Source organism: Homalodisca vitripennis, unplaced genomic scaffold (genome assembly GCF_021130785.1).
Source record: "Homalodisca vitripennis isolate AUS2020 unplaced genomic scaffold, UT_GWSS_2.1 ScUCBcl_2437;HRSCAF=7195, whole genome shotgun sequence".
In the NCBI taxonomy this organism is placed as follows: domain Eukaryota; kingdom Metazoa; phylum Arthropoda; class Insecta; order Hemiptera; family Cicadellidae; genus Homalodisca; species Homalodisca vitripennis.
This window is the reverse complement of record NW_025778553.1, coordinates 40,463-57,387: the sequence shown is the minus strand read 5'-3', so window position 1 is coordinate 57,387 and position 16,925 is coordinate 40,463. Positions and strand designations below refer to the sequence as shown.

General features: G+C 33.1%; 1 long non-coding RNA gene across 1 annotated transcript; it reads right to left on the bottom strand.

The window, feature by feature from the left end:
* Window positions 1-3,676: 3,676 nt before the first annotated feature.
* LOC124372048 lies at window positions 3,677-16,184 on the bottom strand. The gene is made up of 3 exons (XR_006923305.1): window positions 16,041-16,184; window positions 9,526-9,621; window positions 3,677-6,874 (listed from the first exon to the last, which is right to left on the bottom strand). It is a non-coding gene; the product is annotated as an uncharacterized LOC124372048 (long non-coding RNA).
* Window positions 16,185-16,925: the final 741 nt, after the last annotated feature.

Below are 16,925 nucleotides of genomic sequence, written 5' to 3'. Positions count from 1 at the left end.
TCACGTTGGATACAATTTTTGACTGTATTTGGGAACCAAAAATACCTATAATTTCATTTTGGATAACAGAACTAGTATACATAGTTTTGCCACCACCAGTTTCTAGCTGTGTTTTAAGATTATTGTCCCCGTAATTAGCCCTGTACCTTAATAAAGAGCGAAAATTACCATCATTTTGTATAGGCTCGTCAAGATCCACTCTTCCACCATCACGATGCCCTCTAAGAGCAATTTGTTGCCTTCCACAAAATCTAATTGTCTGGATTATCGGTATAATTCTATTTTTGTTTTCCTGAACATTCATTTTTCTCTGCATGTTGATACTGTTTATCACACTTTCTGTTTTTCCATGTACTAAGGATTTTACGTCTTCAGCCATTAACATTGCAGTTTTATGATATTGTTTTATTTTCATGTTGCATGAAAACCTCCCTAGCTTTCTTAAGCTTTGTAGTAAGTGGTTTTGATACTAATACTCCTAAACTCTGATGGTTTCCTTTCCCACCTGTGTTGTGTGAGAAAAAAACACAATATTTACACAGGGCCCCTTCCTTTGCTTCCGAATAAGCTAACCATTTGAAGTCTTCCAACCACTTATATTGAAAACTTCTGTTATTTTTCAACTTTAGGAAATTCGTAACTACGTTGAGGCTTCCAACAGTTCTCAATAATTGAAATTTTCTCTTCATTTTGAAGTGAAAAGGAAGTTGAGGAGCAGTAATGACCAATATCATTGATATTGTGAACTAACAAAGTGTGATTACTCTCGTTAAGGTTATGTTCAATTTCACCTGTATGATCCTTGATCTCAACAACGCTGCCAGTTGATGTAGCACAAGTGGAGGGACTCGGTGTTATTTCAAACGATGTCTGCTCGTCGATCTCAGACGAAACACGTTTTTTCTTCACGAAAAAAGCTTGAATCGAACTCTGTCTCTTCATTTTAAATGTTTAATGTAGCCTATGTACTTCACACGTAAACTGTCAACTATAAAGTAATCAGATCATGTTTAAATAACGCGACAACAAAACATATCACTTGATAACAGTCACTACAATCACAGCACATATGCATACAGCACTTAAAATGTCACCACGGGTGATACGCACTAGACAACAGCAGACAATGGCGTGGTAGTGCGGAATGAGGTCAGGTGTGGTGGGAGTGGGTGGGGGGTTGTAGGAGGAGGAGGGTTGCTAGGCAGCGGGGCCCGCGGCGACACGTCATCGTCATATACGCATGCCTGGCGCTGGCACTACACGAGTGGCCGACGCGACAGTCAGGAGCGTCAGGCTACCTCGCACTCTTTACAGTTGCAACGCTTATTTGCATGCTTACAAAATATTAGTAATTTCAACCTCTGAAAAAAATAAATATTGAATATTGTTAGGTATCATAATGTATTCTTAAAATTCCACTATAAACTATAATACTAATGTAGTCGAAAGTATAGAAGCACAGCTTATTGAAAATAAAAATAAATTATCGTATATAAGTTATAATATTTTTTTTGTGTTTCAAATTTCGGGGGGGGGGGGGGCTCGAGCCCCCTGAGCCCCCCCCTTATATACGCCCTTGGTGGACACACAACTCTCTGATCATTGATACAAGCCAACATAACAGTGGACAGACAACTCACAGATAATTGATATAAGCTAACATAACAGTGGACACACAACTTCCCGACCATTAATACAAGCCAACATAATATTGGACACAACTCCCCAACCATTGATACAGGCCAACATAACAGTGGACAGACAACTCCCAGATAATTGATACAAGCTAACATAACAGTGGACACACAACTCTCTGATCATTGATACTAGCCAACATAACAGTGGACAGACAACTCCCAGATAATTGATACAAGCTAACATAACAGTGGACACACAGCTCTCTGATCATTGATACAAGCCAACATAACAGTGGACAGACAACTCCCAGATAATTGATACAAGCTAACATAACAGTGGACACACAACTCTCTGATCATTGATACAAGCCAACAAAACAGTGGACAGACAACTAACAGATAATTGATACAAGCTAACATAACAGTGGACACACAACTCCCCGACCATTGATACAAGCCAACACAACAGTGGACAGACAACTCCCAGATAATTGATACTAGCTAACATAACAGTGGACACACAACTCTCTGATCATTGATACAAGCCAACATAACAGTGGACAGACAACTCCCAGATAATTGATACAAGCTAACATAACAGTGGACACACAATTCTCTGATCATTGATACAAGCCAACATAACAGTGGACAGACAACTCACAGATAATTGATACAAGCTAACATAACAGTGGACACACAACTCCTCGACCATTGATACAAGCCAACATAATATTGGACACAACTCCCAACCATTGATACAAGCCAACATAACAGTGGACACAACTCCTCGACCATTGATACAAGCCAACATAACACCTGCCAATAGCTCCCTTAAATAACAAATTTTTTAAATTTAAAGTTTGGCGTTATCTTGGATGGTAACGTAATGTTATGAAAATTAGTATTTTTAGTGCCATTACTCAACCATCCCAGATAAAAGCCAAACTTTATATACAAAAAAATTTTTGTTGTTAGAGAGCTATTTATAAGTGTAATGAAAGTCGTACCTTGCTATTTGAATTTTATGGATTAACGAGTTTGAAATATCCTAGATTTGCAAATATTTAAAACATTGGCAATGTGCTGAAAAGTGACAATTTTAACATTTTTGGAAAGAATACTTCTTTGGTAACCTGGGATAAAAATTTGGATTTGCTGAAATTTTTATCAAGTTAACAGTAAAAAACTAAAACTAAAACCATACCACTCTGTATACACAAAGGAAAATTAACAACAGTTTTTTAATTTTACGGCAATACTTTTAAAATGACATCTGGCTTGACCTACCTTTACCTTTTTAAATCTTTAATAAATTACTTTTAATCCCCCCTCCCTAAAGTGCCATTTTGGTATAATTTTGGATGTTAAAAATTATATTCCTGAATTTTTTGGGTTTGTAATACAGGTTTTTCGTTAAATGAAGTAGATAGGTTTCTCGGTTCAGCCGCTCGTTACTGCGAATGAGTGGTTTGCCTCACCTTGTATATTACAACATTTTTTTTTGGAAGGAACCCTTTAAATATGAAATGTTTTGAGTGTTACCAATTACCTTTTTAGCTCATATTCATCTAGCAACCACATTGACACTGCCATTCTAGGAGTCGTGTCAATTTTTGCTCGTGGGAATGATAACCTTAGTGTGTTTCGCCCTAAAAATAAACAAGAAAACCCTTTCTAGAGCAGTTAACAATTTATTTTTAAAACATCCAAACCACTGGACAATTTGTGTGTAACTTACAGCATCCCATAAAAGCCTGTTTTAAAATTGGTAACATTTCCAATGGCAATTTTTATTTACAATTTTATTTACAAACAAATCGATGCCATCTGATCAGCTGTTTTGGGAAATACTAACTCCATCTAGTGGGAGAACTCTACTTAAATAATACCACGCTCTCAGTTTGTTTTTTTATACATCACCTCGTGTACATATGTACATTTGATATTGTTCAAGGAACAAATAAATACCACTGGAACTGAAAAGAATATAGACAAATGAGTGAATTATATTCGAGAGGTTTAGTCAATTAACAACAAAATATATAACATACTTTATTTAAATACAAAAGTAAACAAATATTATACAAAGAGCTTAAGTAAAAAATATACCTTAACATGAATACAGTAGTAATTCCTTACCAAACACAAATATCAAAACAAAACAATTATAGACTATCCCAATGGAATAAAACACAGCCTTTAAATTAATGACTAAAACTTATTAACATCAATAAAATGTAGTAATACCAACTATTATTATTGAAATTGGATTAGACCGTATCCTGTAGTGCTGCCTGCTTTTAACCTAGCTTCTCACTTGATGGATAAACATGTTGTTTGGTAAGTAAAAGAGAGTAGTGAAAAAACAAACACTACTTAAGGCACTAACAATATAACATGTAACCCTAAAGACAAAAAAATGACATATTGTAAACTGTTTTTTACTGTCTGTAAAAATAATAAATTAACTAAAATGTAGGGTTGGAAATAATAATTGATTAAATTTCAGGCTTAGATTGGTTTTAAAAAGTTTACTTTTTCTGGGCTAAAAGGCTTGGTAACAAAATGTTTGTTTTCCAACAAGCATAGCATTATTCCTCCAAATCAATCTCTATGTTACTATCATTTAATTCCTTGTAACAATGACAATAAAAATGACCACTCAAACAAAATTTGAATTATCAACTGTAACATAAAGTTGACTAACAAAAGTAGCTAGTGCACTTTATACCATATGCAGTATTTAGCAGTCTTTTTTAAAACCTGATATGCAATATCATATGAGATAATATCATGTACGTACAATACTGAACGATTTTTACCCTCTATTACTGTCATTCATCTAGTCTAAAATAATCATTCTTATATTTTGTGAATCATGCTGTAGCTATATTTTTTGACTGTGTTGTTTTAAAAACATTGCAACTCAAAATGTTTTCGAGAACCTTAACCCTAAAACTGGCAAGTCGTAATTTACAACTCATTTTTTTCCCACCGGGAGTACAGACTTATTATGATTTGGGTGTTTTGTAGTATAAATGGTTTTTTAACTCTTAAAATCTATTATTATGTACGACAAAAATGCAAAACTGGTTTTTTGTGTCTGGTACATTTGTATATGAACAAAACAGATCCAATTAACTTTCACCCAATACAACAACCGTTAATTTAGAAGGTGGGCTCTCCCACCGGATTTCTCCCACTGGATTTACCACAGACCAGAGACTCTCAAAAGTGTATACTAGACTGCAAAAATCCCTGACGTCAGGAGTGGGAATCGAACCCACGACTCCGAAGTAACTTCCGCATCTGAGAGTGGCGCATTAGACCACACAGCTATCCTGACTTGATGTCTTTCCTGTGCAGATAACTCACTCAAGACACGTGTTCGATTGCATGCTAGTTCTAGGGTTAAAACTCAAATTAGACTTACTCAAAATTGTGAAATAGATGTAAATTAGTTTCATAGTAACAATAAGATCCTTTCTTGTCACACTTCTTAGCATCAAGATAGTATTTAAAAAAAATCATGTATACAAACCATATCTGCATTACCTTATTTGTTGCTAGTACATTACTTTATTATACAGGGTCAAAAATCTTTTAACTCAGCCCTTACATACGCTGCTTGAATTATTTAAATAAATAGTTAATTTTGTTTATAAGACACAATTAAATAGAGAAAATTAATAAAAGTGAAACAGGCTATTCTTTAACACGTTTGAGAGCATTCTTCAAGAGTATTAATTACAAAGATTTGTACTAAATTACGTAAATAAATTGTTTCTAAAAATTGGATTTTAATCCAAAGGGAATATTAAATTTGTGACTGTTTTCAGGCTTCTTTAATAGTTTCATGAGTTATACTGCAGTACTGTATGTATCAGTATTAAATAATTCCAAAAGTGGGTATAGTTTTTACATAAAATAGTTGTTTATTTTTCCATTAACAAAGTATATATTGATATCATATACAAGTTTGAAAAAGGCTAATATACTTTTAATCTATAAAGGGTAAAATGTCATTAACAAGCACTGAAATTAATAAGCACTAATTTAACTTTTTAATTTAAACATTAAATTTAAATTATATGAGATTTTTATGTAGTGAAATACAGTAGTATACTTAATAATAAAATGTTTAAATAAAAAAATAAATACATTTTCACAAAAATGATTAAATCCTATTAAATACACCTTGTTTAATTAGAAAATTTGTATATGTAATTAACATACCTTTAAAATACAATTAATTAAACAATACAGGACACAGTAAATTCTCAATTCTATATACGCGGTTTACCCGTGTTACAGATTATCCATCTTGCGGATTATGTGCGGTATCCACAGTAAAGACTGAACAGTGAACAGTTTTTAAACTACCTTGGAAAATAAATTTAATTAAGTTTACTACATATTTTGTCTTCTTAAAAATATTCAGAAATAATTGAAGAATACACTATACTTATTTTAAAACTGTTTTGTCTCATAATATTTTGATAAAACCAGTGGTTTAATAAATAAAATATTTCATAAAACAAAAATTAAATTCCTGCCATTTTGATAATATTTACATTAATTCAAAAATACTTTTCAGATATAATACCTTCTGACATGGACCCGTTTACCAAGTTTTGTAACAATCGTAAAGATAACATTATTTTAATTAAAAAAAACAAAAAAAATAGTGTATTGCTGCAAAACAAAGTGGAAATTGGAAAAAACTTATTCATCATTTTTAGCTTAGAATCAAACATAAAATCTGAAAATGCATAGCCAGCCCAACCTTTTTGTTACACCCTGTATAAAAACACAAACTGAGACAGTTTATGCATATAGCCACTGAGTTGGTTATTTTTATCTTACTATTGACAATTTTATGTATTATCTATGAAAATTCACTTATCCATAGTATCCATGCTGGTCAATAGCAGATAATTAAGAGTTACTATGAAACTATGGTAGAGCATAGATAAATTTCGGTTTAGTTTGTACCATTGCATATATAATGTATTCTTTATTTCCACTTCTTATTGTTAGATGAAATTTATTAAATTAGCGGCTTTTGACAGGATTACATAAACCATTTTAAACTTAATCAGAAGTCACAAAACTAATATACAATACAATACAAAAATATATTTTCTACACAATTTTAAACTTTGAAGAACAGTTGCAGAAGATCTTTCTACCTATAATGAATTTCATTCATTTGTGATTTGTGGCTTTTTTGTACTCTGAAAACACAAACACATGATTACAGAAAATTAATACTTTAACATATACTTTAACATATTCTTAAATCAATGATAAGGCAAAATAGACTAATAAGTCAGACTAATTCTTACTCTAGCTTAATTATTTATGTAACTTTCTAAAGATTCAAATTAGTTTGTTAACTTTTTTCTTCTTAACATACATCTTAAACTGAAGTATCTCTAAGTATAATTAAAATTGAACACTTCTATTCCATCAATAAATCATAAAGGTTTTTTATAACCACATAAAAAACAGATATATAGAGTAACCAAATTAATTGTTATTAAAAAACTAACCCTCTCCCATACACATCAAGTTTCTCGATGCACCCATAGTGAAACCTATCTATCCAGCCGCTCAAGCAAAAAGTGCAGTGGTTAACTGTTTACTTCATACAAAAGTTGTCTTTAAGCTAAAAGCTATGTTTTAGAACTATTTTAAAGCTTAGAAACCTGCCTTCAAAACTTAACACTGTCTAAAGTACCACAATGTGTTTTAAAGGTATTTATTATTTTATTATTTATATAAATATATTTATTATATATTTATATTTTTAGTTTTTTTATCTCCGTTTGAGAAGTAATTGTTTAATTTTTAATGTTAACGTGTGGCATAAATACAAAGTAAAACAATTTTACAACAGCATATTTATAACATTGACTTATGTCGATGCCGATTGTCTAATTCATGATCTATTTCCAGCAACTAATATCACAACTTGAACTCACCATGTTAGCAATGATAGTAAAATATAACAGCAGACAACCACAAGCAGAAACAACAAGCAAGAAAATTTTTTTTTAAAGAGCAGTGAAATGTTATGCAACTACAAACTAGTTGAAATAGTTCCCGTTATCACATCTAGAGTGCAGCACTTGTCGAGGAACTAACATATTGCATCATTATGAATGGTGGACCGATTTATACCACTTATATGGGAGGCGGTGTTTGGCCAGTGAGTCAATCTGAGCCTCTTGTATGGTAGAGGGTTAACACTGCAGAAATATTACTGAATAACTATAGGCCAGTGATGTGATGTTATTAACCTTTTCAAACTAGATGGCCAATCGAATCATTCAAGTGGATTGCATCACCTTTTTTATTAAAAAGTATACTTTTTACATGTTACGTGTACTTTTTCTATTAGTTTGTTTGAGAAACTTGCGGGAGGTCTCTAGACTTGATAAAATTTTAAGACATGAATTATGTAAGATGAAAATTTAATTTTGACACATGTTTTCATGATTAGGGAGTAACCAGAAACTTAGTAGAGAGAAATGGCTGAGAAGGAGAACTGACGTGTGTTCAACTGTAGTTTTAATCCAAGCCCCTTGTACTTCAATTACCTTTAATACTTTCAAACTAATTTTGTTGAAGTGATTAAATATTCAGTGATTACCAAAAGATTGTAGAATTGGATTTGAAACACTGTAAACAGCAGTGAGTCAGAGATTAAGGGTGTGACTAGAGAAACCGTCATATTGGCTTATTGTTATTTACGTAAATTATTTGTGAAGCAAGAATGAAGTAGTGAACCAGTGCCAACACATATACTGATATATTACTTTTGATTTTTAGATCTGTTTAAATTTGCTTCCACAAATATTTTAGAAAAGGAGACAACTAAAAGTAAATCTATATGCATTTTAATAAGCTCTGTTAATTTATTATTCCTGCTGTGTTTTAATCTTTGAAGAACAAAATTAAAACTGAAGAGGAACTTCTACAAATAATTTTATCTCTGTATTTTGAACTACACCATGCCAAATACAGTGTGGGGGTAAAAATTGATTGAAATTTGAATCTGACCACTTTCCCCTTTCATACATACGAAAATTGCTTCATGAGACTTCTGTTGGTTTTGCTCGACCAACTACAAGGGATACTACAATGTAAGAGTGTGCTGAAATAAATTTTGTCATCGACTTTTAACATTGATTTCCACTCCAAAAATCTCATACGATTGTACCGAGTTTGTTCTCAAATTTATTTATCCTCCTGTTTTTACCTTGCCATCATGGTTACCCATAAGACCAATATAAAAAGTATTAGCTAACGCCCAGCCAAATCACATGGAGTGACATGAACTCAGTGTTGCTTATATAGAAATGAGGGTTTATGCAAAATTTAAAGTGTATAGGTCAGTTTATTTTTAAGATATCGTGCAGACAGACAGACACATCAAGAGAAATGAAATTATCCCAGCCATTTAAGTGATAGGCTTCGCTAACGCTCAGCCAATTAAGACATACTATATCTACAATCTACACAGTCCTTTGGTAAGCCTGCAAGGGAAGGAGGGGGTTAACACGTTGACTGCGGCAGATGCTGTATGGTACTGTGGCAGAGTGAGACTGTCCGCAGTGAGTCAAACCAATAACTGATATCTTGTAACAGTGGCATAAATGGGGGGGGGGGGAATTAGGGGGACAGAACCTCCTACAAAATTAAAAGAATTATAACAATCTTAACTAGTTTGAGATACAGCAGTTAAATGTTTTACTTTGAATACGACCTATTTAATTTATTTATGTTTAGATTTATTCCATAAACCTCCCCCCACAATGTGGTGTGCTCCCTCCTTCCCCCACAGACCAGGCCTAGTTAGGCTACCGAGAAGCTATCTTACCTCTTTCCTTTCATCCCACACTCATAGAATATGAGATGCCATACGTTAGTTTACATCCTCACGTTTTTCCGTACTGCCAAAGATTTATTTTTCTTCCTGAAACAAACAATCGAGAACTTATTTAATATTCATCAAAACTTCTTGTTAGTTCTAGCCTTTACGAAAAAAAAATTTAAGCTATGAGAGCAACTAACAAGTAATTCACTGGACAGTTATTATTATTAAGTTAGTAAAAATTTAAGAAATCAAATACATTGCTTTTACATGGGTATTTTCAGCAAGCAATTGATAAGGCCCTAATGACAGACAATGTTTAATTTTGCCAAGTATTTAATAATTTATATGTTAATTTGAGCCACTGAGTTTTGTAAAGTTCTTAAAAATATAATAATATAATCGCATGTGTGATAGATTCAATTTTTTTGTACTAAGTTTGTGGAAAGTAAGTAATATTGAAATGAGAATTCATGTTCTGATCATTTTATTACTTTCTGAGAGTATTTAGAATATTCACTTCATTCATGTGTGGTGCTGGCATGTCACCTTAACATGCATGTATTAGTAAATTACGATTTGGCAGTTTTAAACGTTTTGTATGAAAAATATTGCTTTTATAATTAGATTTTAATATAAATCTCCTAAAGGAAGAAAATGAACTGTTAATATCATTAAGGATTGTATAGTTGTTTTGTGACAGACTGGACTAATAAATATACTACTCTCATATTATATTTCACTACCGTAATCTCTTTATATCTATATTGGACAAAGGTATACCATATTTTTGCTCAGGTCAAGAAAAACATATTTTACCATAAGAACATGGGTCTCTGATATCTTAAAAACTAATAAGTTTAATTATACAAAATTTGGTAAAAATATTTATGATAACAAGGCCAATTATCGAAAATATAATGAAAATTATCTTTGGTATTTTCAAAATGGCGGCAAAAGAACTTATAAACTTTGAATATCTTAAAAACAGCTGGCGTTTATTGAGTGTTTGAGTTGTTGGCTATTCTCTAAGAACCTCAATGTGGGCCATGTCTTGTCTTCGGTAATTGGCCTTGTTATCATAAACATTTTAACCACATTATAATTAAATTGATTGGTTTTTAAGACATTAATTTTTTTCTAAAAACACATACAGACAGATAGAAGAGAAACTAAGCATCAGAGGCCCATATTCATATGGTGACATATGTTTGTCTTGACCTGAGCAATATGTGGTATACCTTTGTCCAGAGATTTAACAAGACACCCTGTATAAAAATCTAATGGTGCCTGACTATGTGTTAAAGTTCACGTAGAAAACTGGATCAACTGTAATGAAATTTTACATGGATGTTCTTAGAGTCCCTGGTTAAAATATAGGCAAGCATATTCCTGTTTAAAAAAATCCCTCTGGGCTACACCCCACTGGTCTTTAAAGTTAAAAAAATCTCATAAGAAATCAATACAGCAAACAAATGTTATTAATTAAAAGAGCCTGTTAAATATAAAAAACTTTACTGTGTAAACAATGTTTTATGACAGAACAACCATAATATGTTTAATTAATTTAACCCTTTGAATGCCAACGTCCGATTTTACCGGACGTTCGGGAAAAAAAATCACTACAAATCGAAAATTTAATATTTTTAAACTAATATTATATTAAATTGTTTGTAAAGAACTGTTTTTTCCAATATAAATTGTTATAGTATACTTCCGATCAATTGACTTTAACGAAAAGCTATCTAGAACTCACATATAAACATTTTTGGTTGATATGGCTAACGCAACAGTGTGACATTAGTTACTTAAATGTTGTATAACTCACTCATTATTGAAGGAGATAATGGTATACATTTTTCAAGATTTATAGGCAATTGAATACCCTTTCAAGTGATATGGAAAAAAAAACAATACGATTTTTTTGGTAATGATAATTAGGTTGAAAAATGAAATTTAAATAAATTCAGGAATTTTTTGATGTAAGTCCATTTTTGATATTTCTAAATTTTATTTTATGGTAACTTTGTTATTTTTAACGAGGGCTGTTTTTTAAGCAAGGGGCGTTTTTTTTTTTTTTTTTTTTTTTTTTTTTTTTTTTAATAAACAACAATTATTTTTTTCAAAACACATTTATTTTTCAGAATCTACATACTTTTTTTTATTTTTCTACATAGTTGCCTTGTTTGTTAAGGCACTTATCATATCTTAAAACTAAGTTTTGAAATCCCTCTTCAAAGAAATTTGCCGCCTGCTCTGACAACCAGGAGTTCACGGCCGTCTTGACTTCTTCGTCGTCATTGTAGCGCTTCCCGGCAAGATGATTTTTCAAGTACCGAAAAAGGTGGAAATCGCTCGGAGCAAGGTCGGGGCTGTACGGCGGATGATTCAAAACTTCCCAGCCAAAGAGTCGATCATTTCCTGTGTCCGAGCAGCGGTGTGAGGCCTTGCATTGTCGTGGAGGAGCAGAATTCCCTTTGTCAGCATGCCACGTCTTTTGTTCTGAATGCCGCGTCGGAGACTGGCCAGGGTTGCGCAGTAGGTTTCTGAGTTAATCGTCATTCCTCGTGGCATAAAGTCCACTAGCAAAACACTGCGCCTGTCCCAGAACACAGTTGCCAAAACTTTGTGCCGCGACAGCGTTTGCTTGGCTTTGACTTTGACTGGAGACGTTGTGTGCCGCCATTCCATGGACTGTTGCTTTGATTCAGGAGTGATATGGGATACCCATGTTTCATCTCTTGTGACAATTCGACTCAACATGTCGTCTCCTTCCTCGTCGTAGCGGGTCAAGAAAGTCAAAGAACTGCTTAATCTCTTTTTTTTGTGATCCTCAGTGAGGAGTTTGGGTACCCATCTTGAGCACAATTTTTTAAAGTTTAGGTTTTCTGACACAATTTTGTACAGTACTGACCTGGACACTTGAGGAAATTCCATAGAGAGAGTGGTTATTGTGAACCGTCGGTCCTCATGAATTTTTGCGTCAACTGCAGTAACCAAATCTCCCGTGATCACAGATGGCCGGCCTGAGCGATCTTCAGCGTGGACATTTTCGCAGCCATCTTTAAATTCTTGGACCCATTTCCCGCACTTTACCTTCACTCATTGTCTTGGCACCATACACCTCACAAAGCTGACGGTGAAAGTCAGCAGCCGACATGTTTCTTGCAGTCAAAAATCGTATCACTAACCGAATCTCACACGCGGCGGGTGATTCGATAATCTTAAACATTTTAAAGGTCCACAGTAATGCATACAGGTTAGCGAGCTGCAACTGACATGAAGTTGTTCGCTAGGAATGCCGGGCGCACGCTCGTTACGGCAGGAACGCGAACTACTACCGTGTACGGGAGAACAGCTCTTACTTAAAAAACAGCCCTCGTATGTTAATTAGCCCAGAGTTTTCAAAGAAAATGTACAAAAACAGAATGTTGATAGCTTATTAAATAATCAAACTGTGAATTTTTACTGAAACCTTGCAAAATACCTTCAAAAAGATTGGCACTTTTAGGTGCACTCACTAAAAAAAACCTGGCACTTTTCAGTACACCTACTCAATAAATACTTGGCACTCAAAGGGTTAACCATTATTTTCAATTTGTTTACATTTTTATAGTCTTGATGAAGCATAGAGTAAGCTTGATAGTAACAACACTTCTTACTTTAACCTTTTCTGTATCCGCTGTTGAGCACAGAGTAAGAAAATATGCAGATATGAAAATCAAAAGTTTTAGTAAAAATATACTATTAACTGAACGTTTTAGCAAATATCAAATATGTACTGTAATGCAAATATCAAAGACAAAGTTACTACCTAATTTTTAAAATAATTTAACCCTAGAAGTGGCAATGCTAAACTTCCACAGTGGCAAGCTCTTTTTGGCCACTTTGCAGAGTATTTTTTAGAAATTCAAAAATATTATGACAAAATAAAATGATTTCTTGAAACCTGAATTGGACTTATCTTGTGAAAAACCAAAAAATGTTGATTGACCGAACTAAAATTGTAACTTTGACACTTTGTAAAAAATAATAAAAACATAGTTACAGAAAATCCATTATATACCAAAGGTAGAAAACAATAATTACCTACAAATATCAAAGGAAAAAGTTTGAAAATAAAAAAATAAATAAATAAAATAAATGAAAAAATAAAAAATAATTTTTTTTTTTGCAAAATAACAAAAGAAAGTTGTTTTGTTGAAACTGGTAAAAGACAACCTAAATGCTGTAGAATCTTTGCATACTATATTTTATTTTGAGGAGAAAGAGTTTTTTCCCTACAGATCTACCAGATCAGTTTTATTACAGTAAATTATTATTTTTAGCTTTTTGTTTGTGATCAAACTTGAAAATGAAATTTGGTACCAGGAAACAGTGAATAAACAAACTAACACAAGATCGTAAAAAACAATGCCAAATTTATTACAAACCAAAAAGATAGACAGTGTTATAATAATAAAGAAAATATATAGCTACATGTACAAGCCAAGAGAAACGAAACAGTCACGTAGGCCTACTCAGCTAGTTTTTGCCACAGACCGCGGGAGAAAACTTAGGATTATTTCAGTTAGTACCATTGATTATTTCATCGTGATGATGATACTATATGAAATGTATTTGACATTTAGTGGTGAACGCAATTGTGCAAAACTAGGCGTAAAAATAATTATCGGTTTGCCTAGCAATAGGTGGCAATGTGAAGCGACTTCTGACGTCGCTTGCCACGTCACGGCGGCGTAAATAGAACGTCTCAGACGTTGCTTGCCACTTAGAGGGTTAAAGACTGTTATAAAATCTATCTTAGTTGTATTTTGACACAAACAGCATCAGTGTATGTATATATATACACACACACATATTCTTGATCAGAGAAACAAGGCAAAATCAACTATGGCACAAAAAAGTACTAATATTGGAGTAAATTACAATGGTCATAAATGTAAGCTTTTTGACATATTTTACTGATTGTGGCAACAAGGTAAAATCAACATTGGTGTCGAAAAATAATTCACTCCAACCAGAAGTGTTCATACAAGTGCTAAGTCTACCAAATGCGTGCCAAGCTACATGGAACTGCTAGCATTAGAATAAAATAATAACATTGCAATCACAAAAATAATAAAAAATAATCTGCAATTTTCCTAAACGATAACCCTTCTGTTAAATGTAGAGCCATAACGGTTGTTTAAACACTTTGACAATTATAAAAAATCTCAACAACTTATCATGCCTCTCTAAAGACTATACCGTATATCATATATCAATCAAACTATCAAATTTCACACACTGATCATATTTTTGCTGAAAAAGGTGCTTGATGAGTTTTATTTGCTTCAAAGAATAAAAAAAGTTGTAACAACTTGTTTTCTCCAAATGAAACATTTACCTTCTATAATTGGTTGTAGAAATAAAAAATAAACTGTTTTAAAATTGGACAGGTAGTGAATTCTTTCAATATTTAACAGATTTTAATATTATGTATGATCTTTCTAATTTTCGTTTATCTTTGTGATTAGTTTATTTGTATTTAAAATATATGTGATATCATTATTTTATAACATCATTGTTTTATGTTAGAAATGTAACCTCATGTAGAAGGGTTTGATATAAGTAACAGGAATAAACCTTTGAACACTTTTGTAGTTTTTTTATTTGTACAATGTACGAGGGGGTACCCAACAAAAAACCCCAATGCTCTTTTAAAAAAACCGTATCCTCTTCAAAATACTCTCCATTATAACTAATACATCCCACCAGTATTTCCACTGTTTGAAAACATTTTTTTACTCATCTTTAGGAATGGCTGACAGCTCTTCTCTTGTTTTTTTCTTGACCTCTTCTATTTTGTCAAATCGGTTTCTTTTCATGCATGGAAATAAGAAAAAAGTCACACAGTACTAGGTAGGGCGAGTAAGGTACGTGGGGCAGCGGAACCATGCCATTTTTAGCCAAAAACAATCGTTTTCTCGATGTTTTTTTTATTATTAGACAGAACCCAAGGAACAAACTTGGCAGCAAACCCTTTTCATTCCCAAATCTTCTGTTAAAATTCGCTGAACCGAGCTCCAAGATAACCTACTAATCTCTGACATTTGATCAATTGTCTGTGAGCATAAGCTGTTGAGTTTTTTCAATATTTTTTGTCAAATTGGGTAGTTTATAGACGTCCAGAACAAGGTTTGTCATCAATCGACATGTCGTCATTTTTAAATCGAGCAAACCACTCATACACTTGAGTTTTTCGCATAGCTCATCTTGATACATTAAAACAGTTTCAGCAGAATTTTTACTGAGTAGAAAACAAAATTTCACAGCTGCACGCTGTCCACTTAAACTTGCCATCATAAAAAACGAAACAAGAAAAAAACAGCACCAGCATAAATAATCACAGCAGATGAATGGAGGATGTGACTGAAGTGGGTGAGACTGGTGATCCAATTACTGGACTCAGTTTACCCGTCGATGCTGAGTAGATATACTGTATATACAGCGCATTGCTGGATCGACACACAACTAACCTGAGCTTGTAGCTAACGTGGAGCCAGTAGAATTGAAGTGAGTGAGACTAGTGATCAGTTTACTGGAGTCCATCAGTTCGTAGCACACTTTACCCGTCGATGCTGAGAAGATATCTACACAGCGCATTTCTGGATCGTAGTTGTCAAACTTGGGGTCCGGGGTACCGACCGATTACGAACAAGTCTGCAGCCGGATGCCAGCTTGCCTGAAACAAGGGAGGAAAAAAATTAGCACTATTTTAAAACAACTGTTGTAGCACAATATTTGTACTACTTATTTTTATTTCCATTGCATCTTTTTGATCTAAGTAATTTTGTGAAGTTTATTATTGACTGGTGAAATTGCATAAAACAAACATTGAAAATAGAAACTGCAATCAAAATATTATTTACATAATTAAGATAATTTGTTAATTAGATTATTATTACATATTTACGGTTTTTTATAAATATTTACGAGGGTCATCTGTTTTTTGAGCAGTGAGCTAACAGTGCAATACGCATGTGTGCTGACTCCCTTGTATATGAAATGATGCAATTTGCAGTAAAACCATTGCAGAGTGCTGTTTACAGTGCGAATTTAAGATGTTAAAATACAATTAATTGTGAATTACGATCAGTTACCCAGTTTTTGAGAGCAAGGAATGTTCTAGCAGCTGATATTCTTATTGTCTACCAGACAAGTGAAGTGTATGGCCCTAATGCTATGACAGCAAAGTGCGGAAGTGGGTAAGAGCTTTCAAAGATGGATGGGAAAATGTTCATGATGAATCGTGATTGGGCCAGCCACCAGTAATCACAGAAAATTTGGTCAAAGTCGTTGATGGAAAGATCCATGAAGATCGGCAATTTACCATTTCATCATTAGAATTGGAATTTCTGTCC